We start from the raw sequence: 27,111 nt of genomic DNA on the forward strand, positions 1-27,111 counted from the left end.
GTGGTCAGGACATTGATCATTTGAAATCTATGTTTTCTCGAACATTTGCAACGTTGTGTAGACTGCAAGAAGCGGTTTCCTTGTTTTCTTTGCTTTTGGGACAGCCGAGACAACAATCAGCACTATCACAAGCGTTACTGGCCACAGAGGACTGAGTTTTCTGTGAGAAAGAATAACTTGAAGTGGGAGCCATTGGTGGACCCACAGAAAGTGATCATGCCACCCCTCCACATCAAGTTAGGCCTGATAAAACAGTTTGTCACAGCTCTTGACAAAGAATCGGCAGCCTTCAGGTACCTACAAGATCTCTTTTCCAAGCTGTCTCAGGCAAAGGTAAAAGCTGGTATCTTCGTCGGACCACAAATCAAGCAGATTCTAGAGAACGAAGAATTCATAAAGAAGTTGACTAGAAAAGAGAAAGCAGCTTGAGTAGATTTGCTGCAGTGGTGCATGGTTTCCTGGGAAATCACAAGGATGAAAGATATGTGCAACTGGTTCAGACTCTGATAAAGAACTTTGGAAAAATGGGATGTTTGATGTCTCTCAAAGTACATATCCTAGATGCTCATCTTGAAAAATTCTTGGAAAATAAGGGGGCTCACTCAGAAGAGAAAGGCGAGCGCTTTCATCAGGATATAAAGGACTTTGAACGCGCTACCAAGGACAGTATAACGAGAACATGATGAGAGACTATATTTAGGGGTTGATTCATGAAAGTGATTTGCAGTATAATTGTAAATCGACAAAAGATACTCACTCTTGCTCCTCTTGGCCAATATTAAATGGATATACAATTTTTTTTAACTGTATCAACAAAATGAAATTATGAATATTTTCGATTTACCTATGCAAATATGAAAAACTGAATATTTCATTGTCCTGGTCACAAAAGAAAAGTCTATAATTAATTAAATAGTTTTTCTTGACTATTTAAGCATGAGTAACTGGAATATAGCACTTAAAAGCTTCAGACAAAAATTGTGTTATATAGTGAATTAAACAAAGATACATGCCCACTCGGTTGCATCACATACATTTCCCTACTAAATGTAACCAACTACATTTCCTTTTTTGACAGTGACATAACAGCAACATGCTCACTGTCATGATATTGATTTGGCTCAGTCACCGCTGAGCCACGGCAGGTTCTTATCTACTTGGTACAGATTACGGGAGGGGTTAATTCCATTCTGCCTCGTTCCGGAATGCAGGCCGCTATATCCTGGCACTGCACTTCTGGAACATCACCAGTAATAGTTTCTGCTTGGCAGCGTCTGTGTCTGGTTCTCGTGAGTATACCTTGATCTGTCCTGTTTCCCTGCTACCTTGCCCTGACCTGAGTCTTCTTTGTATTGTTCATTAGTCCCTGTTCCCTAACTTCCCAATCCTGCCCGTAGTCTTTCCTGTCCTGTCTGTCATACCCCGCTTCCGACCTGTTACTCTTCCTCCCTGTACGTTACTCTGATCTCCCGGCTCTGACCTGTATTTTGGCTCTTGACCTCGGCTCCGGTTCTCCCTCTTTTAGTTTACATGACCTCTCGGCTTCTGACTCCTTAGCTTCCACCTGACCGAGATTTGCTCTCTCTTTTACTATGGACAAGATCTCCTATGGAAGACCCAGCTTGTTGACTACTCCTTAGCCCTCTAGTGGGCTTGTCTGCTAACTGCACACTGAAGCTGCACCTCCTGCTAGCTTCAGTTCTCCCATAGTACAATGTGACACTCACTTTTAACAGTCACCTTGCCTTTGATTACTGGCATATCTTCAATCCTCCACAAAATAACCAAACAGTTGCCTATTAATAGTGTCTACTACCTGTGTCCTATTAACAGTGTCAGACTATTTATCAAAGAGAAGCCTGATAGTCTTTGTAGGCCTCAGTCAAGATGGTGGTCATAATCCTTTGCAGAATGTCTGGTGCCCAGGCATGTCCCTGCTGCAGATCACATTATTCACTCCTGTGTTTCCATGGACCTGCAGTGGATGGGGCAAACATTCCTCTGCTATCTCTGTGGGATGCCAGGGTGGTGCCACAGTGTTTGGAGCTACTGAGTTTCCAGGGCGATATGTTGTCAACAGGCTAGGTTGTATTTGCTCTCGGGTGGTCATCCTGTATTGATATGACTAGAATGACACCATGAATCTCTAAACAATGGAAAATTTGGGACAGTTAACATCCTTGGAATAGGACCCGATGGACAAAGACTCCACCTGCAAATCACTGCAGCACTTCAATGTAGTCATTAACCTTGCAGGGAAAGAATTGGAGACAAGGAATTTCAGTTTCCAAGATGTAGAGTATTTGTGAATATGCCAAAGGACATTGCATTGTTGGCTCAAGAAGCCAGAGAGAAACAGTACATGCATGTGTCCCATCGTAACGCCAACATGAAAAGACCTTCAAAGTTACTGAGGAACAAAGAGGTAAGGGAGAAAGATGTGAGAGAGGTCTATCTAAACACTCTGATCCTAAAGCCTGTGGATATGAATGGCCGGCAAAAGACATTCCTCAAGTGTTGCGCAAACATGCAGTGGTTTGGCAGCATGCCACTAATATCTTTTGGTCAGAGTATGGTGAAGCAGCTGATATATGTAGTGGAAGTCAAGAAGGCCATCAACAATATCATCAAAGACTCAGATTCTACAGGAAAGACGTATGCTTTAGTCAAATCATGTCAGTATCTAGTATACAATATTGTTAAATACGTCATTGTCGACTTTTGCTGCAATACCCGATACCTCACCACATCTATCATCTGATTACAAAGTTCTTTGGGAAGTGAAAACAGGGAATGCATTGCATATGTATGAGCAACGATGAGCAGCCCAGGGAGGCCGCAGGAGCAGTGTACAGCCATGCGAGAGCAGTTTACAGCTGCTCCAGAGCCTCGGTAAGTATGAAGCGCTCTCTTCATTCTTTTTTTTTTTATTTTTTTCTAATTTCTCTAGTGCTGGATCTGAATTAAACACCCGGAATCCCGGACCCGGGTACAGCACCTGGGCACCTTTGAAATCGTGCATATCCAGACTTTTATAGTCCGGGTCTGCTCATCGCTAGTTCTGACCTCACTGTTCATCCAGTGGTACTCTTGGCCTACGAAGTGACACAGAACATCCTGTGGCCTGCGTGCAATAGAGCAAGGTGTTTAACTTAGGCATTTAACAGGCAAAGATCCACATCCTTTCCCTGCAGCAGCTATACCACCAACAACAGCAGCACCACGTCCATGCCCCCTATTTAATGATCTCCTCATGTTTTTACCATCCAAAAAAATTACAAGTAGAGAAGATACTGCATTAGGGCTAAATGCACCACGTTGCATTACAGCACTTGCACAAGGCTGTATTACAGCTGTATGCACCAGACTGTATTATGGCTGTGTGCACAAGGTTGTATTAGGCCTGTATGGACCAGCATGTATTAGGGCTGGATGCCGGAAGCTGTATTATGCCTGTACGGACCAGGCTGTATTAGCTCTGGATGCACAAGGCTTTATTATGCCTGTAAGGACTAGGGTGTATTAGGGCTGGATGTACAAGGCTGGATTAGAGAAATATGGACGAAACTGTATCAGGCCTGTATGGAACAGTATGTATTAGTGCTGGAAGCATGAGGTTGGATTAGGCCTGTATGGACCTAGCTGTTTTAGGGCTAGATGCATGAGTCTGGATTAGGCCTGTTTATACCAGGTAGTATTAGGGATGGATGCACGAGGCTGAGTTAGGCTTTTATAGACCAGGCTGGATTATAGCAGTATGGACTAGGCTGTACTATGGCTTAATGCATGAGGCTGGATTAAGAATGTCGACACAAGGTGTGATGGTGGCATATTGTGCGTCATGTACTATTTTGTGTTAGTTAATTTTTAGGCGTGGTTCACTGTCCATTATTTGTACTGCTTCTGTGTACATTATATTGTCTGAAGTTAATCACCCCCTATAGTGCAAGGTTATAGCTTCTTGAATCACTTCTATCCCTATGTGTGGGGGGAGATTAGTGTGGAATCCACCTACTGTAAACTCTCTGCTTACTTGGGGGGAAGTGTCAGTCTGGCAAAGCATTTGAAGAGAGAAGGATGGATCCTCTGGGAGAAGCTGGGACTTCTCACAGAGACCGGGACATTTATGCCACTACTGGACAATTTTACTCTCTGTTTTGTGGATTATGTTATGGACTGTTTGATTTGATTGGAAAAAATGCTCTTTGGATTGTACAGCCATCTCTCGCTCTGTTGATTGTGTGATATGGGAGAAGGACCCCGTGACAACTGGTGTCAGCGGTGTGGTCAACAGAGCACAGCCTAATGGATATCAACCCACACAGTGAGTACAGAACCTGGAATGCATCCAGTCTACAGGACGGAACCAGAGATCTGGGCTTGAGCTACCAGGGACTGAGTAAAGAAGCCTTAATTGATCTACTGGTGGGTGCAAGCCAGTCCACCTCCTCCCAGATGTCTGACGGACAAACACTGGGGACAGGGATCCCTGCCCCAAAAAGCCAGTGGGTGGTGTGGTTTGAAGAAGAGATGGCAGATTTTCGCCCCGGTGTATCTCAGCAGTATAAGGAGGAAGCTGCTCGCCAAGCACAGAGGAAACAAGAAGCAATGGCGTCCGACAGAGAGAATAATTTGAATTGGAGCGTAAACCCAGCAATCCAGAAGCCTGTACGGATTACCTGGGCAGACTTCAAGCCATTTGATGAGGCTTCTGGAGATGTGGAAGGGTTCTTCAAGGACTTTGAGCAGCAGTGTGTCATGATGGAGGCTCCCCACTCTGGCTGGATGGGTTTGTTAGTGGGACTCCTGAACGGAAGCCTGGCAATCACCACAGACTCACATAGGGCACAGTTCCCTAATGTTCCCTTATGCCCACAAGATGTCCCAGGCATGTCGGAGATGGCTGGAAGCAGAAGACGCCTTCACTTCGAAAGACGTTATGCAGGTATTTTTTATTGAACAATTTCTTCAAAAGTGTCCCTCAGAAATATGGGAATGGGTCAGGGAGCGCACGCCGTGCACCTTGGATAGAGCTGCTGCCCTGGCTGATGAGGCCCTTACTATCCGACCGCAATGGAGGGGGCTTCTGGACAATAAGCCACAGCCTTCTCCTGCTCCCGGCCCTCTCCAGTTATATCTGCCCTAGCAACCAGCCACAGGCTGATGACAACCACGGCTAACAATTCTGGGCCCCAACAGTTCTGACCACACCCTGGGGGAATCACAGAGATGAGATGTTATGGGTGCGGGCAACCTGGGCACCTGCAATCCAGTTGTCCCGCAAGGACTCGGAGGGGTCCACATGCACCTCCATCTCATCTGGTGCATTGTGTGCATTACATCCCATCTGAGGAAGAGTTACCACCACCTCCACCGGAGTGTATCGCTGACCCCTGCACCATAGATGACCCTGTTGGAGTGTATGGCCTCTGGCCTTTGTCACCAGGTTCTCCCATTTCCTTCTCCAGAATGCACCTTGGAAGGAGTACGACGCACGGGAAATGTTATCGGTGTGGACAGCCTGGGTATTTGCAAAACACTTGCCCTGTTGGTCAATTGAGGAATGCCTTTGCATCAAATCGACCTGTTCATTCTCTACAGCCGAACACAATGGGGGAAGTGTTCTGACCCCTTCAAGTTGACTTGCCTAATGATTCAGACACTCATAGTTGGCCACTAGGAGTTTATGGAGTGTGAGCCACAGCCCCGAGTTCCTCTTACTATCAAAGCAAGCACTTACAGGAGGTTGTGCTGGATGGACAGAGAGTTATTGGATTTTGTGACTCCGAGGTGATACATCATGGACCAGGAATTGTTATTGAATTGGCTGGAGGATAAAGGAGGAATATCCCAAAAGTGACTGTAGATCTGGACATTGGCTTTGGGGTCAAGCAATGTGTAGTTGGGGTGATGAGCGGCCTGCCTGCAGATATTCTCTTAGAAAATGATGTCAGAGATCTACAATGCCGATTTGTGGGTGCAGGAAACACAGTTTGAGTGAAGGAGGACACAAAGGGAAGCTTGTCCTTCCAACCCTACCGCTGTACAAGGGACTATCCACAGCTTCTCCATTCAATACAAGCGTGGAAGTCAACACAAGAACGCTGATGGACTGTCCTGGCAAGAAGAACCATAGACTATGACATGACTGTGACACAAGGCTGTATGCAAAAGGCTATATGAGGCCTCTATGCACCATGATGTATAAGGGCTGGATGCACCATGCTGGACTAGTGCTGTCTGCACCAGACAGATTTTATTGTGGAATGGCAACACAACCTGTGATCCAGCCTTTATACTGGGATGGTTCATGTGGTGCGCTAGCCAATCACAACTATGCCAGTGCTTGGCATAGCTACTATGGGTCTGGAAGTGCCCACTGCCGAAGAGCTTGTTGATTGGCTGTGCTGCAGCCTTCCAACAAACTATATTTGACTGCTGAATGTAAACAGTAACATGGACTTCTGCTTAGATGTCCGTCTTCAGAGTTCGGCATTGGACAGTAGGGGTCTGTTACGAACTCCAAACTTTACCATTCAGATTCGCTCATTCCTATTTACAATTAATTACCATGGTCAAATGCTATGACTGTTGTATGTGTTGGTGGAATACAGGCATCTATTTTTGTTTTATATTACAAGTGCCTACTGATTTGAAAATCACTGTATTTTATATCCAGTTGATTGTCTAGCTAGAGGCATTCGATATGTTTAAGTATCAATTTCCTAATAACAGATTAGGAAAAAGCCAGCATTTAGAGATGTAAGCTCTAACACTAAAACCATTAGCAAATCACATATCCCAGATGATATTTAACTGGGCATCTCAAAGAAATGACACATGAAATTCTTGCTATAATAACATTAGTATGTAACCACTCATTAGCAGCGCGATGGGTACCAGATGACTGGATAGTTGCCAACAATACTATCATCTGTGAACAAGGATTGTTCCAAAGGTGAGTCTAGGAGAACTTTAGGCAGAAAAACATTATATCATTAAAGCAATTATAGGTTTGGTTTACTATAGAAAATGATGTGTTTTTGGAAAGTTACATGTATGTCAGGTAATTTGAAGTGAATAATAAATAAAACGCTAATAAAATCTGCCACCATGTTTTTGCTGCCCCACCTCTGAGCAGCATAAAGTAGGGACAGAGTCCAGCTTTGTGCCACTTCTTGATATTGTTGTGCTAAAAGACTAAATTTCTGCAGCTTTTATAGTGTCCTCAACAAGGAGCTCCACCATTCTAGTCCGAGCTAGTTTTGGACAAATTGGGACCCTGGGTAAAAGTATAAAGTAGGGCCCTAAATGCTCACATATTGCACTAAACAATTTAAGTTGTATTGACATGTGCTGCATTCAGACTGGCAAACAAATTCAATAGACAATATTGAATTCATTCATCTCTTGTTTCCCTACCTCTTTACAAGTTGACGAAAAATGATGGGCACAGAAGGATCAGCAGTAGATCAATCTGTCCCCTACAGGATCATGTTATGAACAGTTTATCTTCAGCTTGCATCGGGCGATGTGCCGTTGAGAAAAATATTTATTCCACCGTAAACAATTCAATCACCCGATGAATGAGTAGCATTTTGCTCGTTCATTGGGCGATTGCCAACATACTGTATTTACACCTATTAATTTTTATCTATGCATTTGAAATTTAGAAATGGATGATATATACAAACATTATTTTCAATAAACACTGTATGTTACATGCACATATAGCACACACATGTATACACCAAGCACATACACGCAAACACATATATGTATACACAGCACATACACGCAAACACATGTATGTATGCACAGAGCACATACACACAAATACATGCATACAAGGAGCACATAAATACCTGCCAAGAGCCTCCGATGTCCTCAGTAATATATACCACAAGGAGTCCACACATTCTGATTAGAGATGAGTGAACCCGAACTCTGGTGTTCGGTATGAACTCAGACTTTTCCAAGAAAACAAAGTTCAGGTTCCAAGTTCGGATGTTTTACAAATGCATACCCCTTGTGCGAGCATCGCTGCGCTCGGATATGCACAGTGCTTGGCCCAGTGCAAGCCACTTGCAGTGTTTGATTGGCTCATACTGGGATAAAACAGTGTGATCAGATGTAGTGTGCACCACACACACAAAAAAAACCCTGCTCACCCTCCCATTGAAGTGTTCTATTTATGGCTGGCTGCATGTGGGCAGAGACTCGAACTGCCAATCAATGACTTCAAATGAAGTTCAGGTCAAGTCCGGGTCCAAAACTGAACTTAAAAGAGTTTAGCTGGACCAGCACAACTCGAACTTCCATGGGTCCACTCTTATTCTCATGTACTGACTCACATATACTACAAGGAAAAAATTTGACCAAAATTAATGGACAGTCCAAAATTTTTATTGATGTGCTATGCTCCCTATTAAAGGCCACGCCCTATGAAAACCATGCCCCCAAGATGTCCAGAATAAAATAGATACTGAAAATTACACCCTTTATAAAGGACAGGAAAAGTGGTATTGTGCAGTGTATATATACAGAATAATACAAATACTGAGAATCACACCCAGCATACAGGACTGGAGAATTGGTACTGTGTGTGCACTTGCCCAATTTGCCCAGCTCTAACACAGGCCCCGATTCTAGTCCTTGATATGCATGTGCTTCAGCTAGCCGTACCCCTACTACTGATTAACCACTTTTTGCTTATGCACAGTGTGGACAGGTAATTTTCACTTAATGTTGCTGCTGAGGTTAGAAGCAGCATATGATTGAAATAACACATGAAACTCAAATAGTAATGTTTAAAGTTACAGTAAGGTAGCTGACATACTCTGACAAGCAAAATAATAGCCATGTTTTGAACTTTTCACTTTCAGGCACCATATCATATACTTTCATTTTATTGACAATCATCTTGCCTATCTCATACATAAATTTGTCTTATTTAGCATATGATTAGTTATGCATATTCATGCCATGTCACTGTATTGTTATAATTTGTAAACAAAGAATACATGGCTAGTTTATGCAAACACTGAGGGAAACAGCTCGATAGTTCCCACAGGAAGAGTGCCCACTTCAGAAGGCATTATAAACAAAGAGGACAAGAAGAGAAAATGGCACAAAAGTTGGAATGCAAAAAAGTTAAATTTTATTAACACTATTATTACAAATATATTAATCTCAAGATAATCACAAAATTTTGCATAATCAAGTAAAGCAAAGAGGAAGGAGTCACAGAGTCGCAGGTGGATGGAGAATAATGACATAGAACATAATTTGATAAAAATCAATCCAAACCGCCACTAGGCGAAACGGACGTTGGGACCGCTCATCCGCCGCCACGCTCTACTACCCCACCAGGTATACCTTGATTCATTCTCTAGTTGTGCCAGCGCTGATCAAGAGCATATTTGTTATTACTGCCTACCTCCTTGTTCCAGGACTACTGTCATTTTGGACGTATTTTTACTTCTTGTTTTCTTTTCTACTTGCACCTCTCTGCTCCAGACTAGTCTGGTTATAGCCAAACTCCAATACCTATCATAGCATCTCTTGGCTTTATGACTATTTTTTAACCCTTTACTAGTCATTTGCTCCTTCTTCTCTGCTCCACGACTAGTTCTTGCAATATTCCAACCTACTTGTACCTCTCTGTTTCACGACTATTCTTTACTCTTATCCTCCCCTTTTTCCTTCGGTGCACGGGTGCACCAGTGGCAGTCCCTACTACCCAGAATTTATTCATTTTTTGTTTACTATTTCTCCTTTGGCATTTCCTGTTTTATACAGGTTTATGTATCTGGACCTTATCCAATTCCTACCCCCATTTTCCTTTATGGACTGCCATTGGTGCACCTGACCCAATACTCTCCCCCCCTTTTTCTTTGGTATTTCTTTGCTGAGTACAATTTCCTTATACTGATTTTTGAGCTGAGCCTCACTCATTCTCTACTTTGTTGAGGAGGGGTTTCTGGTTGATATTTACCTGTTGGGGGGTTTCTGTTGGGCCCATACATATATATGCACTAGCTTTTTTTACCAACTTTGAGGGAAATACATCCTCATTGGGCCCCCCTAGTGGCGGTTTGGATTGCGTTTTATCAAATTATGTTCTATATCATTATTCTCCATCCACCTGCGACTCTGTGACTCCATCCTCTTTGCCTTACTTGATTATGCAAAATTTTGTGATTATCTTGAGATTAATATATTTGTAATAATAGTGTTAATAAAATTTAACTTTTTTGCATTCCAACTTTTGTGCCATTTTCTCTTCTTGTCCTCTTTGTTTATAAATTGTTATAATTTGCTTCTAAAAATCGAAATGTATTTATTTTTTATTTTGCTAGTATTTTGTATATTCATTTATGGATAAAGCACGAGAAGGGGTTAAATTCACGCTACAATGTATAGTAAAGAAGGATCCAGGAACGATCTGTATTGTGATTTTATTGTTCTACACGTTTCGGTGTCTTGCTCCTTATTCAGGATAAAATCACTGATGTATACCAGATACTCATGTATAGCTCAACAGTGAGACCACCATGGATTCTGGTCAAGTATCCAACACCTTTGGCTATTAAATTACTCTATACCATCAGGCTTCCTACACCAAACGTGACAGTTTCTTAGATTTCTTGATCCGTTAGCCCGTTTTCCCCTAGTTTATTCAAGGCTCATGTGCGCCCATCAAAGCCTAGTCTATTGACTTTCATCTCATTAATCCAAATCACCTGTTTTCAATCTTCTACTGTCCACTTTTATTTTCTTACTTTTTTGCACACTCGAGCCAATGCTTCTTATAAAGATATTGAAGTCGTGGCTTTTTACCCTTTTTTCGACACTATTCCAGACTTGTGTAATGTGCATCGCATTGTGCTTGCATGGACATCTGTCATCTCACTATTATGAAGTATACGAGCCACCTCCACTGCTATGTTTATTGCACCAAAACTGATAGACCATGTGATGAGCCAACTTGTTGACTCTGATATTTTGCCATTATGTCATGCCACTCACATGATACAGTGTGCCAATTTTCTTTTCCGAGAGACCGCTATGGATGAGTTGGATGAGACTGTTTATCTTCTCTTACGAAATCTTCATCATGGCTGCACCTGGATGAACCTGACTGAATATGAAAACATAGTAACAAAAAAGAGACAACAAAAGTGAGGTCACCTTGCTGCTGGCTGTTGGACTCACATAAAATTTGGCCTAATTTGGCCTATTTTGTGTGCTATCTACATTTTTACATGTTTTTTCATAGCAGTAATGCATGTCTATATTCCCATATTCATTTCTCCACATATCTTAGCACTGCAGTACGCAACTGTCTCCTTCTTGTTGCTATATTTCATATTCAGTTTGCACCTATTCACATTAGTCTTTTTTAATCCTCAGATTGAGAAGCATAAACCTGGTGACATATTCCATTTAAGATTAGTTTCCTTCTTATGTCAACACCGTACTGATCTCTGGTGGATTGTGCTATGTTTAGTTAGTTGTCACAGATTTAAAGGAAGTGAAGACACACACTGGAGATCAAAATTAGAGAACATGTATGACACCTTGCTTTTTCAGAAATAATGTAATCTACATCGATCAACGTTTGAAAATCTTTTTGTAAGGGGTACAGCATGCTATAAGCATAGTGTTTTACAAAAGATCCAAAGTTTATCAACATAAACCTTTATTTAGCCGTAAAAGTGATGATCATAATTAAGGAACAAGAATGACTGTAGTACAGAGAAAGATTATAACTACATTTTCTAAAAGTAACAACAGTCACAAATCAGTCTTCCAGTCTCTTCCAAATTTCTTTGACTATTGTGGGTTTCTTGGCCATAACTTTGTCACCAGTGATTTTCAAAAGGTTTTCTATTGGGTTTAGATAAGGACTCTGGGCTAGCCATTTCATTGTTTCAATATTTTATTGTCTTGTATGAAAATTGCTGGCTGATTAAGTGATGAACGCAAGTAAGGAACCATGTGTTGTTGAAGAAGATTGTGATAAACACTTGCATTCATTCTGCCATGTAGCTGTATGAGAAGACTGACCCCTGCTGCAGAAAAAATTCCCCAAACCATGACACTTCCTCCGCCACCTTTCACGGACTTGTTAACACACTTCGGGTACAGTCTTTTCCCAGATGAATATAATGCTTCCCATCAGACACAAATAAATTAAACTTGCTTTCCTTACTTAAATGAACTATGGAACACTTCTCCTCTGTATACACAACATGCTCCTCATGAAAGGTGAGTCTAGCCTTTTGATTCTTTCTGCTAATGAGAGGTTTGGTCACTACAGAGTGGTCTTTCTGTCCAAATGCGCTTAAATATTGTGACACTGTATGATGAGATCCTTACCCTGTTCAGTGCTGAACTGGCGAGCAATTCCAGCTGCAATGGTGAAACGATTACCCATGGAGAGTCTCCGCATTATCCTGTCCTCGCTTGCATTTGTCTTTTGAGGGTGACCAGCCTTCTTGGGGGACTTGAAAGAATTTGTGATGTTTTAAAGATGCAATATTCTTGAACACCAGAGAGCTATAATGCAACACAGACAACAAATCACTGATCACCAACTGGAGGATCACTACGGTCACCGGGATATCCTAACTGCTAGAAATTATCTTCAGCAGTCTCCCACTACACTCCCTTAAACAGGAGGAGAACAGCTGTGGGAGGAAATCAGCAACCTGGCTTTCAGCACACTGCTGCAACAAGGACTAACCTCTGCACGGCTGGGAGCAGGGAAACAACTGAGCCAATGCCCAGCCTAGCTGAGTTCTTAAGAGAGACCATGTTGCCTGTCGGATTCTGCAATGTGAACATAGTCCAATACAGTAGAAGTGATCTGCATGTGCGAAGACGGACGGCACATGACAGTTGTAAATCTAAGGCTATGGTCGCACGTTGCCTTTTTGTGAGCATAAAGATGCAGCATTTTTGTGCGTTTTTGGCCTCTAAAAAACACAAAAAAATGCACCCGCGGTAAAAATCCACATGCGTTTTGTGCATTTTACAGCATTTTACTGCATTTTTTGGCACTTTTTTTTTCCTGCTTTTTTTCCCAATGCATTGCGTGGGTGAAAAACGCTGGCAAAAACGCAGAAAGAATTGACATGTTGCATCTTTGTGGTCATCAGAAAAACGCACCTAAAACAAAACTGCACTGTGCGCACAGCAAAAATGAAAACTCATAGACTTTTCTAGGGAAGCAAAATCATGCTGGCACGGGGGTGGTACACTATCCTTTTAACATCATAGTTGTATGTTAATTTGATATTAAAGGGGTATTAATGAGCTGGCTCATGAATTGCTCACACTGCACTCTTTCCTCCGGTCAAAGTATAAATAGGTCATCAATATACTGTGCCTTAGCCAGCACTGGACATGATCCTCAGCCTTCACCTTTGCACCAAACCTTCCTCACTGGAGGGACAATTTGAATAATTCCCAGAGGGTCATTGCAGCTATAAGTCCCGTTACTGACAGCCAGACTAGTTTGTCAGGTCTCCATAAAGAGAATAGTCTTCCCCGTGGTCCCCACATAGCGTGTCATAAGCCAGATCAGATACCCACACTTTGCACTGATGAGGGGCAATCACCCCGAAACACCGTGTCTGCAAATTGGGATTCTGATCTGGCAATAAATCCTAAGTCTTATGAAAAGGCTTGTTTAGAAAGCCACTGTTGAATTTTAGGATTGCTACTTCCAATAGGTAGCGCTAGAGTTTGTCTCCTTCCTCACTGGAGGGACAACTGGCAACCAAAAACATATTTTTCTCAAAATCCCGGGAAGATTATTGCACACGGAGGTGCCGAGGTCGTGCCCATCGGAGTGCTACAGTTCTGTAAATAAACACTGTCCTTAAAGACAAAACACTTATGTGTCAGGACAAATTGGAGCAACTCTAAAACAAACACACACAAATGGCCATCCTGGTTGCTGGTCCGCAAAAAGAAGCGGATCATCACAAGCTCTTATAATATTTAATACAATGGTATAATCATGATATCGGCTGTAACCAGTAATATAACTGCTTTCATAATTATCCCACTGACTGTTGAAAACATCTGTTTTGTCTTTGACAAATGAAGATAAAGAAGGTAAAGTCTCAACCAAATGCTTTAAATAGTAATCAATTGATTTGCTAATTGGATCACATACACTGATGAGCAAAAGGATGTAAAAATGTTTTGAACTTTTATCTTTCAGGCTACATATCTCAACAGCCACTACAGCTGCAAATGTGAGAATACCTTCATTTTATAGACAATCATCTTGGCTATCTCATACATAAATTTGACTTGCAACTATTTAGCACATGATTAGTTACGCAGATTCTTGTCATGTAACTTCATTGTTACTGTTTTGCTCCTGATGGTGGAAAAATATTTTTCTTCCTGTATGCTACAAATTACAATCTGTTTTTACATTCCCTAATAGTTTAGAGTGTTTTTAGGTTGATTAGCAAGCAAAAGGACACTTGTTCAAATCAAGAACAGCCATAAAAAGATTTCTCTAGTAAAGAGAAACAGCATCATCTAGCTCATCCATAGTGGTCTCTCGGCCAAGAATATTGTCAAACTGCATAATGTAAGTGACATGACAGTAGGAATAAAATTAAATGAAGTCTGTCCATCCATTCATTCAAAAGCCAAGAGGTGGATGCCAAGGTAAAATATTAGAGTCAACAACTCAGCTCACCACAAGGTCTATCAGTTCTGATGCAAAACGCATGGCAGTGAAAGGGGCTTGTATTCTTCGTAATAGTGAGATCACTGACATCCATGCAAGTACTGTGCAACGCACATTACATAAATCTGAAATGGTGGCCCAAAAAAGGTGAAAAAGCCACAACTTCAATATCCCAAGAAGAGTTAGTTCGAGTTTTCAAAAAAGTATGTAAAGTTGACAATAGAAGATTGGAAATGGGTGATTTGCAGAGAGATGTGATGAAGGTCATTACACTAGGCTCTGATGGGTTCAAATGAGTCTTGAAGAAAGAAGGGAAAAGGGCTAACAGATAACAAAATTGAAAGAACTGTCAAGTTTGGTGGAGAAAGCCTAATTATATGGGGTTGTTTCACTGCCAAAGGCATTTGTTTCTTGACCAGGATCGATCATAATAATATTTTTTTTTTATTTCTATAGCGCCATCATATTCCGTAGCGCTCTACAATTCAGAAGGGACATGTACAGACAATATGAGACAATACAAAATAACAAAATTAAGATACAAAGAGGAGTGAGGGCCCTGCTCGTAAGCTTACAGTCTATGAGGGAAGAGGGGAGGCACAAAAGGTGAATGGGGGGAAGAAATGCTTGTCATATATGGTCCAGCCATCGATTTAATAGTGTATTAAAAACCAGCTGCATGGACTGGTCGCCATCCAGAATTTATACAGGATCTTCATCTAAACGCTGAGCTCTATGTGAGTATCTTACAATATGAGTTACTCTGCACACTTGAGTACTATGGATATGAAAAGAACGACATAGTGCTCCAGCAGGAAAACAACCCGAAGGATACATTGAGATTGGTGAAAAAAAACAGTTCAATAACAATGAAATAGAGGGGCTAGATTGGCCCCCACAGTCCCTAAACCTCAACCCAAATCGAACACTTGTGGATAGAGTTGAAGAAAAAGTTGTACACTGTAACAATGTGTCCCCCCCAGGCTGCACCATAGTGTAATCAAGCCTACAGTAGTATTATAACAGCATGTCCCTCTCTGGCCTATGTGTCTGGACTTTAATGTAATCAGGCCTAGGTCAACATTTAATGGATGACAGTGTCTTTGTTCTTCTCTGCATGGGACTCATCCAATACCAGCCTGTATTTCCTGGAAACTTTTCCATATAAAGTCACATGCTGAAAAGTGTGAACTCTTTCCCATCCAGGGGGTGGATCTAAGGAGAGGTGGAAGAATCAGCCACATGTTAGTTAGTTGATGCTTTTTTGGGTGAAGGGCGATGATATGTTGCTGAGACCAGGTCCTGGTGCCTATGTATGGACTTTGGGACATTGAAGATCAGCTGCTACGTGGGATTGTGTTGTCTCAGCCATGCTACCACTTTTACGGAACTCATCTAAGGACTGTTGTTGCATTTTCCTTGGTGTCGGATTGCTGGGTGGCGCCCCCGGATCTGTTTCCTTTGTGTGGATTCATTGTGGACTCTAAAGAACCACTTGGATATTGGATGTTCTATGCTCCCTGACTCAATAAAATTTGTTGGGTTGTTCATTGGACTGGTGTCCCTTCCTGCTCTGTCGCATACCCCATCACAAACGCATACTCAAGTGAGTTGACCAGTATGCACCAACATTGGCAAATTGTACAAGAGACATGGGATCATATTTTGGTTGAGACATGCTTTATTCTGATTAAGAGCATGCCCAGAAAGATTCAGGCAGTGTGAAAGCCAAAGGTGGATTTACAAAATACTAAGAAAATAATAAAAAAGTTAAACTTTTAGAAGCAAAACAGTAACAATGGAGTGATATGACAAGAATCTGCAAAAGTAATCATGTGCTAAATAATTGCAAGTGAAATATACAAGGTGGCCATAAAATAACCTAAGGTGTTTGGAGCCGTGTGCAGACTGACCCAGTGGACAGAATTGGCTGAAAATTGGTATGTATGCTATTCAAGGCATAGGAAAATGGAAGGCATCTTAAAAAAAAAATTATAGCAAAACTCCCCACCAGGTACAGTGGCGCTGTACAGTGAGTGAGCGGCCCAATAACTGTGTGCTGATAATTGGAGATGTCACAATTGTTCCATAGACTAGCATAACTGTTCAATACGGTCGCCATCATGCATATGATCATGTTCATCCTATGCAGAACATGCTTGATGCTTGCGTGTAACATAGACACAAAAAAAACAATTTGCCAGCCAAGGTATATGAAATATAATTTTACATCTTTATTAATCATTAAAACACATAAAACCGAATGGACCAACCCAGATGATGGATGGAATTGATATGGGGATCCTGGCACCACTAATATGTAATATTATAATGGACCTATAGTCATAAGCTTACAGCTTAGAACATAGTGACTAGATACAACATTAGAAATCACCATCAATAGCTATGTTTGAAAAATATATTCACATGTGTAAAAAAAATGTAAAAAAGACATTAATATTAATATTAAAATATTAATTTCAGTCAGAAATAGCATTACCAATGGTCCAAGTAAGTAATAATGCGGCGTCCCCCCACACACATACTATGGGATAAATATGGGGAACACAATAACTCTAATAGGTAACATTATAATGGACCTATAATCATAGGCTTATAATATGTATATAAGCCAGATTAAAACCCCATGACTATATGCAGCATGAGGAATCAATAGCTATGCTTGAGAAATACAAAGAACCATATATTCACATGTGTGAACAAATATAGAGACATTTAGATGTTCATTTACGTCACAAACAGTATTACCAGCAGTCCAAATAGATAATGGTGTGGTGTCCCTCCCACACACACTTAGTGTGGGGGAACGCCACATTATTACTTACTTGAACCATTGGTAATACTATTTTTGACTGAAATAAATGAATATTTAAATGTTTTTTTTACATTTTTTTACACATGTGAATAAATGGTACTTGATATTTTTCAAACATAGCTATTGATGGTGATTTCTAATGCTGTATATAGTCACGGTGTTCTAATCTGTAAGCTTATGACTATAGATATAGATCCATTATAATATTACATATTAGTGGTCCCGGGATCCCCATATCAATTCCATTCGTCATCTGGGTTGGTCTATTTGGTTTTATGTGTTTTAATGTTAATAAAGATGTCAAATTATATTTCATATATCTTGGCTTGCAATTTTTTTTTTTTGCGTATATATATATATATATATAGGATTGTTGCATTAAGCCATCCATACTAGTTGTGGTATTGGTGTTTGCGTGTAACATGTCTAGTGGGATGCTGCACACTTCCAAAATGATGCGGTCTTTGAGGTCAGAGTGTCGACATTTTCCCGATAAACACGCTCTTTCAAGTGTTCCCACAATCAGAAATACAAGGATTAAGATCGGGCGAACATGGTGGCCATGCATTAGGGAAGGAGCGGCTCAAAATTATTTTCCTATTTTTGGGAAAATATGCAGGCAGAACGTTTTTCACACGATTTGCGATGTGAGGATGTGCTTCATCATGCATGAAGGTGGTCATCTGAAGACACTGCCGCTGTTGGAGTTGCAGAACGACCACTGTTTCCAGGATTGTTTGTATCTCGCTGCTGTCATAGAAAAGGTAGCAACCCCAAGTGACCTCATGTATTCGTAAAAGAACAGTCCAAGGATGAATGATGAGTTGAAGCCACACCAAATGGTTACCTTTGGTGAATGCAGAGGAACCCCCTCGACTGCATGTGGATTTTCAGTAGCCTCGACTGCATGTGGATTTTTAGTAGCCCAGATACGACAGTGTTGTGTGTTCACCACAGAACATTCCATGGCCAATTGTCATCCACTTCCACTCTCACCAGAAACATGTGTGCAAATGTCATGGGGGTATCATTGTCTGAACACTCAGTAACCCTGGTGCCTCAAAACATGTCATCATCTGTCTCAGCGAATTGATTGCCATTGGACCGCTACGTGTTTGAAGGTCTTTCAAATGACAAAAGGCTCTCAGTGCAGCTGTTGCATTCCTGGCATTGTAATAAAACAACCACACTAACAGCCACCATCCGACAAAGAGACAGGCATCTTGCAGACTGAGTTGCAAGGCGCGCTTACTGTACAGTTACACGTTTTCACCTGGTGGGGAGTTTTGGCATAAACATTTTTTAAGATGCCTTCCATATCCCCATGCCTTGAATAGCATACATACCAATTTTCAGCCAATTCAATCCACTGGTTCAGTCTGCACACAGCTCCAAACACCTTAGCTTATATTATGGCCACTTTGTATGTAGCAGATAGCCAAGATGATTGTCTATAGAATGAAGGTAGTCTCACCCTCAAAGCTGTAGTAGATGGTGAGATATGGAGCCTGAAATTCAAAAGTTCAAAACATTGTTACCCTTTTGCTCATCAGTGTAAGCGATTGATGCGATTGATGCCTGAAACATTTTGTCATCCCAGTGGGTTAGCAAGATGATTAAGGATTTTAGGGTGAAGAAACAATGTTGGCATTTTAGGGTTTCTCACCATTAACCCAAAGCATGGAAATCTGCTTGATGTCACAGCTGCAGGGCATTTTATGGGAGTCTGGCATGATGCAAAATGACATTAGCCCACTCTCTTATGCTTCAGCAGTGTGGGAAATGGTGTCTGGTAAGGGTTTTTTGTGACCCGAGAATCGAATCTCAAACTATTTTAATTTACACAAAAGCTTGATTTTTAGGAAATTTGATTTGAACTTTAACTAAAGATCAATTCCCTCATCTCTAACCAGTATGGTAATATTATTTGGTCACTATGTGGTGGTAAAACATATGTGGTCATGTTGTGATGGTATAATTTGTCCCTTGTATAGTGGTAATATTGATCTTGGTATACTAAATGTTGTTCTGTAGCAGTTCAAGGATAATACTTTTATTTTTATCGTGGTATTATGTGGTTACTATATGATATTATTATTATTGTATACGATTATATAGGAAGGACAAATATTTTTATGGATACCACTAGCAACAGCCATGGTGCACAAGAATAGAAATAAAAGTGGCAAATGGTGGTAAACCCCAGGCCCAAATGCAGCCCTGTGATACAAGAGACCTAATATGGATTTTAGAATGACAATTCAATTACAGTAAACTTTGCCATCTACCAGTGGAAGTAGCGGTGTGAGGATTATCTTGAGTATGTGTGTTTTCAAATGCCAGATCTTAATTTCACTCCCAGTCAGGCCCTGGCCTACATAATCTTGTAACACACTGCCCACATAGAAGAAAGAGCCTACATGTCTGTGTGTTGCCCTGGCCTATCAGGTCGTCACAAGGTATTGTGCAATCTGCCTTTCTGTACAATATCCACCTCCTCCTTGGTTAAGGGTCCCTGACCTTTGCTGTTGCCAAGAACAAGCTAATCAAAATCCTAGAAACACTCTGCACCACACCCACCAGACACACCAGTGGCTAACCTGAAGGGAATAGGGTCTCCCACTTCGGGGGTTGGTTGAAGGGGAGGTCAGGAGTGTCAGGAGACAGACAGTTGTGGAGTGACTCTCGAGAGGAGAGGTCAGAAGCTGGGCTCCCTGAGACTACTAGGTGGCAGACGTTGGCCTGGGCCTGGTAGGAGCTGGACCCCGGTCGCAGGGGATCGTGACAAGGGGCACGGACTGTCGAGGAGGACAGCCGTTGGCCTTGTGCTATCACTGGGCAGGGGCCATGGCATGACGGGGTGCATGGACCCTAGGTCAGGAAGAAGCTTCAGGTGTCCTGACAATTTACCCGACGAGGACGGAGCCTTCAAGATCCGTTCCCCACCCGCTCAAAAATTGGGGTACTAGCGCAATGAGGGGGATAGGACTTTCCCACGACAGAGTCCAAAAAATATCAAGCGTTAACCCTGAGAGCAAGCTCACCCCGTTAGCCACACTGGTGAGCAGGACCCAATTAGTTTCAGGCTAATGGGACCAAATAGAAGACTAGGTGCCAAGGTAAAGGTCACAGACTAACAAGCAACACCAACGGGCACGGGATCCAGGCGTTCTCCCTCCAAGCGGCAGCGGTGTCCAGAACTTTGGTTTAACACAGTTGTCGGTGTCAGTGTTATTGGACTGAGTGAGTACATAAGTGACCCTTACCGTCCCAACGGCACCTCCCTGTCACCATCACAGAGTCACAGGGCATTCCCCCTACCCGTGGAGGGGTGAAACACCTGTCTGCCCACACCATCGCCACCAGGTACTGCCAATTGCAGCGGTGGTACTCCATCTTATTACGCACCACGGGTGGCGTCACGAACTTTCCACACCATCCCCTGTAAATACTTCCCTTTATTCCGAATGTCCGCGCGACCCTGACGCCCGGGTCCGGAGACCCCTCGAACCACCACGGATCCGGATCCGAGCAGCCTGGCTGCTGACGCGGGGGCGTCACATCTGTGTAAGTGCCTACACAGTATGAATAACTGGAAATGTTGGACACAGACAGAAAAGGGCCCTTGAGCAAAAAGAGTGTTTGGGCCCTTTGTAGTAAAATATCACATCACAATGCACAATCCCCCTTGTTTTAAAGGTAGAAATGCCCCCCCCCACCTTGTTTCTCTGGCCCCTGTGCAGCTCCATAGGTTGCACCAATGACATGTCCTCCTCTGATGATCAGGGTATGTCAATAGGCTTTTCGCAGGCACTAATTTTGTTATACATTTGGTGAATATAGAGTAAGATCACATGGGCCAGATTATTTTCAGAAATATCTTTGACTGTGCCACTAATATAGTTCTCCAGTCAAAGGGTAGCTTCTGAATTTGGCTACCATGGAGTTATAACAATAAGAGAATACATACTTACCCCTGTGCTTGTGTTCATGATCCACTACTGGCGCTATGACGATCTTTGCTGGACCACGATCAGTGATGCCACCAATCTCCAGTGACCTGATATCTGCGGGCACTGAATGGCCTCTCCAGACAATCAGCAGCCACAGTAGTCAGGTCACAGGTGATTGGTTACATCAACACTCCAGAGCTGCAATGCTGGACCATAGGTTGGTCAGTAAGATAGAGTTTCAATAATATGCTCGGGTAAAGGGGGCTTGCGAGCATACCTGGCCCCATCGTTTGTGCATCTCAGGCAAATCGCTGCCCGTGGCGCACAACATCGTTAGGAGCCGTCACACGGACTTACCTGCCTAGCAACATCGCTGTGGCCGGCGAACCGCCTCCTTTCTAAGGGGGGCGGTGCGTGCAGCGTCACAGCGGCGTCACTAAGCGGCCGCCCAATAGAAGGGGAGGGGCGGAGATGAGCGGCCGTAACATCCCGCCCACTTCCTTCCTTCTTCATTGCCGGCGGCCGCAGGTAGGCTGTAGTTCGTCGTTCCCGAGGTGTCACACATAGCGATGTGTGCTGCCTCGGGAACGACAAACAACCTGCGTCCTCAACAATCAATAATTTTTTGAAAATGAACGACGTGTCAACGATGGACAATTTAGTGAGTATTTTCCATCGTTATCGGCCGCTCGTTGGTGTCACATGCAAAGACGTTGCTAACGATGCCAATTGTGCGTCACGGAATCCGTGACCCCGGCGATATATCGTTGGATACGTCACTGCGTGTAACGGGGCCTTTAGGGTGAGGATTATGGATATATGTATGGAAGACAGAAGGCTATCTAGGTCCCTTAACTACTACTATAGCTATTGTAAATTTGGAGTTAATTAAATGCTGTTGGTAAACACTTTCCGTACCTCAAACTATTTATGACCCTTTCCAAGTTGCTCTTATTTAGGAATGGTCAGTCAGTCTACCCCTTTTTATAGATCATAAAATATAATTTTTATTGTTAAATCTAAATCTCTAAAAAAGTTTAAATGTGTTGTATAAGTATTGTTGTGACCTCGTTATCAAATATGCCATTTTATGATAATAGATGTGTGACGCCCTGGACTAGCCAGGTAGTCACAAACACAACACCACACACACCCCTCCCCTAGTTAGGCAACAACAGTCAAATAAAATCCTTGTTGCCACCCTCCAGGGTTGATGTCCACACCAGGTGGGGCGGAGCCAGGCGGTTGGCTCCACCCACCAAGGAGTTCACAGGCCTGGAGGCGGGAAAAAGCTGTTCAGTTCAGTTTTGGAGTTGAGGAGTGGAGGAGATTTGAGTTGGAGTTGAAAGTGACAGGACAGAAACTGTTAGTGTCTTGGTTGGAGCCCAGGCACTGTCAGCAAGGTCGGCAGACGGTGGTGGCTGTCTGCAGGAGTTGGTGCAGGTCAGTGGAACCGTAGGACCGGGGACTTGCGGTGGCCCGCCGGTTCCGAGCCGGGGAGCAGATCTGAACCAAGCACAAAGGCAGGGCCATCAGACCCCGACCAGGCTGGGAGCCGCCGACAATGGTCAAATCAGATAGTGACCGGGACCTCAGGGGCTCCCTCACACCCAAGACCCGACAGAAGGCAACTGTCCACACAGTGAGGATAAAAAGCCACCGCCATAGGCTAGAGATCGAAGGGCCAGCGCCTGCGGGCAAAACGGGCTCCTTCGGTACATACACGCCGGGGAGCGGACTACCGTTGGGAAAACCATTGGAGTCAATACATTCTACAACGGTGCAGGGAAAGACAGCCACCATCAACCTGTCCGGGGAGAGCAAAGACACTGCAGCCAGCTGCGGGACCCGTCCATCCAGCCGTTTTTTTACCAGAGACTCTGTGAATCTGTGCCTGAGTGAGTACAACAGTGCCATCCGGCACCGCGCCGCGCTGCCTCCGCAACTCTGCACCCCAGCTATCCTGCCTCCCCGTATCACCACCGGGCCCCGGGATCACCAACCCCTACCCACGGAGGGGGAACCAACATCCTAGCTGCTCCCTGCCATCGCTCCCGGGATCCCCGTCACCAGCAGCGGTGGTGCCCATTCCATCACCACAACCCATGGGTGGCGTCACAAACTATCTCCCCAAACAAACCACCCCTTTTCACTCGTGGGCGAGGAGCGCTGCTCGAGTTTCCGGGCCCGGCCCACCGCTCGAGCCACCGAGCAGCAGCAGCCCCGGACCCGAGAGTAGCGAGCGCGGCCTCTCCACCCGCAACAACTTGGCGTCACGAACAGGATTAGAACCAAACTACCTACCGGTAGAAGTGCGCCTTGCAGTCCCCGCCAGTGGCGTCCGGCCGAAAAATTTGAAGTTCCGCCATCTTGGGCGTGAAGATTTCCCGCTCAAGCGTCTTCCCCGAGCAGGGAGGGCGCAAAAGTGAAGCCCCGCCCCCAGAAAGAGGAAGTGCTAGAAAGAACCAAGGGGGAATGGGAAAAAGACGGAGCAGTCGGAGGAGCGGCGGTCGCAGCCGCGGCGGCGCCCGAAAACGGAAATGGGGCGGCCCTTGCTCCGGCCGCAAGAGCGGGGGAGGCCGCGGGTCCAGCGGTCGCCCAGGTAATGCCGATCTCCCTGCCATATGTACCTGGTGCTGCCTGGCTACCGCAATACAATGGGAAGCCTGATGCTTTGCAGGCGATCCGTAAAAAGATTAGCCCGGTCCTCGACTTGTATGCCCTGACTGGCAGGCAATGGGCGGCGGTGGTATTAGGGCAGCTAACCGGCGCGGCTGAGCAGGAGACGGAGACCTGGACCGACGCGGACCGGGCCTCAGTGACTACCATTTTTGAGAAACTCCAAACCGTTTTGAGACCCGCACGGAAGCGGAATTGCGGATGCAGTTTTATCAGTGCCGACAGCGGCCTGCGGATAATATAAGAGACTATGCCTTGCGCCTGCAAACAGCCCTCCGTGCGCTGAAGCGGGTGGACACCATTAACGATGTGGATAGCAATAAGATGCTACTAGAACAATTCCTGCAAGGGCTGGGGTCCACGGAAGACCGCAAGCAGCTACGGCTGTGGGCCCTGGAACACCCCGATCTGGACTTTGCAGTATTGAAAGAACGAGCCATCAAGGCCCTGCAAGCCCCAACACCAGATGCTCCAGAGGCGGCCCCATGGCCGGCTGAAACCACTCCCATCTCGGTGGCACCTCCTCTCCCGGCTCTACCGGCCCCTGCAGCGCCCGTCGGGATGATGGAGGAACTGGCTGCCCAGGTCCGCCGCATGGATGGAGACCTAGCCAAGATCCTCGCCGCACTCCAGCTTCCGACGAGAGTCAAGCCCCCAGGGAAGATCCAGCTCACCGACAGCCCGGAGGATGTCCCCTGGATGCAGCGGAGAAGGACCAACGACTCGCGGTATGGGCCTCCTATTTGTTACAGGTGCAACAAACCTGGCCACTACTCTAGGCGATGCCCATTAAACGAGCAACCCCTGGGGCCAAGGGCCTATCCTCAGGAGTAGACCTCAATGGCCCCCCCGATTGGAGAGACCGGTACGTTGGAGCCCGCCCCATCATCCCCCTGGCGGTGGACGGCGTCCCGACCATGGTCCTGTTGGACACAGGATCACAGGTAACCACTATGCCATATTCCTTGTACCAGCAGTATTGGGGTAATGGTGAACTTGCCCCCCCTGATGACAGCCTGACCATTGTTGCGGCCAATGGGCTCCCCATGACCTAGGTAGGATACAAAGAAGTGGCCCTGACCATGGGACGTACGGAGCTAAAACACCAAGGGATGATTGTGGTGCTGAATGAACCCAGTGACCATAACCCAAAAGTAATTTTAGGGACTAATGTGATGGAGCATTGTATGGGTGAGGTGCTGATTTTGTTGCAGCAGTTGGCCGCCACTGCAGGAGGAGGCCGACAGAGGGCAGTACAGCATGAGATCCGGGCCCTCCTTACATCGGCAGCAAGTGAACTTGACAGGTGGAGAGAATGGTGGAGTAAGGGTGATGGATGTGGCCCCCTTGGTGGTGCCACCAAGAAGTGAGATGATGATTTGGTGCAGGGCAGCAGTAGGCCCCCAGGGGCGCAATTACCCAGCGATGGTGGAGCCCACGCCTTCAGAACACTGACCCACAGTGATGGCAGCCAGAGGGGTGATTGATGTCAAAAAGGGGAGAGTGCCTGTGAAAGTGCAGAATTGTGGGGAGGAAGAAGTTAGGCTTCCCCGCTATGCCACCATTGCCAAGCTGCTCACCATAGATCCCCACGCCATACATGAAGCCACCCCTTCTACCTTTGCATCCTCCAAAAACAGTGGCACACCCCTCGAGCAGTCTGAGGAGTGGTGCCAGGAACTGCATGTAGGCACCGAAGCGACACCTACGCATCACAAAGAAGGGGTATACAGGGTAGTATAGGCATACGAGCAGGTTTTCAGTAAACACCCGCTAGACTTCGGGAGGATTAAAGGGGTTCAACACCATATCCCCACGGGCACACATCCACCCATCAAGGAGAGGTATAGGCCAATCCCACCAGCACACTATCAATGCGCTAAGGACATGTTGAGGAACATGAAGGAGGCAGGGGTCATACGGGATAGTTGCAGTCCCTGGGCAGCTCCACTGGTGCTGGTAAAGAAGAAGGATGGCACCATGAGAATGTGTGTGGATTACCGTCAATCAAAAAACGCATAAAGATGCCTATCCTCTTCCCCGTATTGAAGAGTCACTGGCTGCACTGAAAACTGCTAACTACTTCTCTACCCTCGACCTTACCAGTGGGTACTGGCAGGTGGCGGTTGCACCAGAAGATCGCGAGAAGACTGCATTTGCCACCCCCATGGGACTCTGCGAGTTCAACAGTATGCCGTTTGGGCTGTGCAACGCCCCCGGGACTTTCCCACAGCTCATGGAATGCTGCCTCGGACACCTCAATTTTGAGACCGTCTTGCTATATCTGGATGACGTAATCAAGTATTCTCAGACGTACGAGGCGCACCTAGGGCACCTGGCTGAAGTATTCGCGTCCCTTGCCAAATACGGGATGAAGCTGAAGCCTTCCAAGTGCCACCTGTTGAAGCCCAAATTGCAGTACCTGGGACATGTGGTGAGCACAGAGGGTTTCGCCCCGGACCCCGAGAAGATTACCGCTATACAGGACTGGCCGCGACCAACCACAGTGAGAGAGGTGAGGCAGTTCTTGGGCCTGGTGGGCTATTATCGCCGCTTCATCAAGGAGTACACGAAGAAGGCTGCACCTATGCAAGACCTCCTTGTGGGACAGACCACGGGTGGCAGAGCCCCTGGCCCTCCGTTTGTGTGGGAAGAGAAGCATGAAGAGTCCTTCCACCAACTGAAGTCGGCCTTGACTTGGGAAGAAATTCTAGCGTACCCTGATTACGGCCTCCCGTTCGTCCTCTACACCGACGCCAGCAATGTGGGCCTAGGGGCAGTCTTGTCCCAGGTCCAGGATGGGAAGGAGAAAGTGATCGCCTACGCCAGCAGGAAACTCAGGTCCACGGAAAGAAACCCTGAGAATTACAGCTCCTTCAAGCTCGAGTTCTTGGCCCTGGTGTGGGCCATCACCGAAAGGT

General features: G+C 44.8%; 1 pseudogene; it reads left to right on the forward strand.

Moving 5' to 3' along the window:
• Positions 1-1,887: 1,887 nt before the first annotated feature.
• Positions 1,888-2,784, forward strand: LOC142243946 (NADH dehydrogenase [ubiquinone] 1 alpha subcomplex subunit 9, mitochondrial pseudogene; annotated as a pseudogene).
• The last annotated feature ends 24,327 nt before the right edge of the window (positions 2,785-27,111 follow it).

The sequence above is a fragment of the Anomaloglossus baeobatrachus genome, chromosome 6 (genome assembly GCF_048569485.1).
Source record: "Anomaloglossus baeobatrachus isolate aAnoBae1 chromosome 6, aAnoBae1.hap1, whole genome shotgun sequence".
Taxonomy (NCBI): Eukaryota; Metazoa; Chordata; class Amphibia; order Anura; family Aromobatidae; genus Anomaloglossus; species Anomaloglossus baeobatrachus.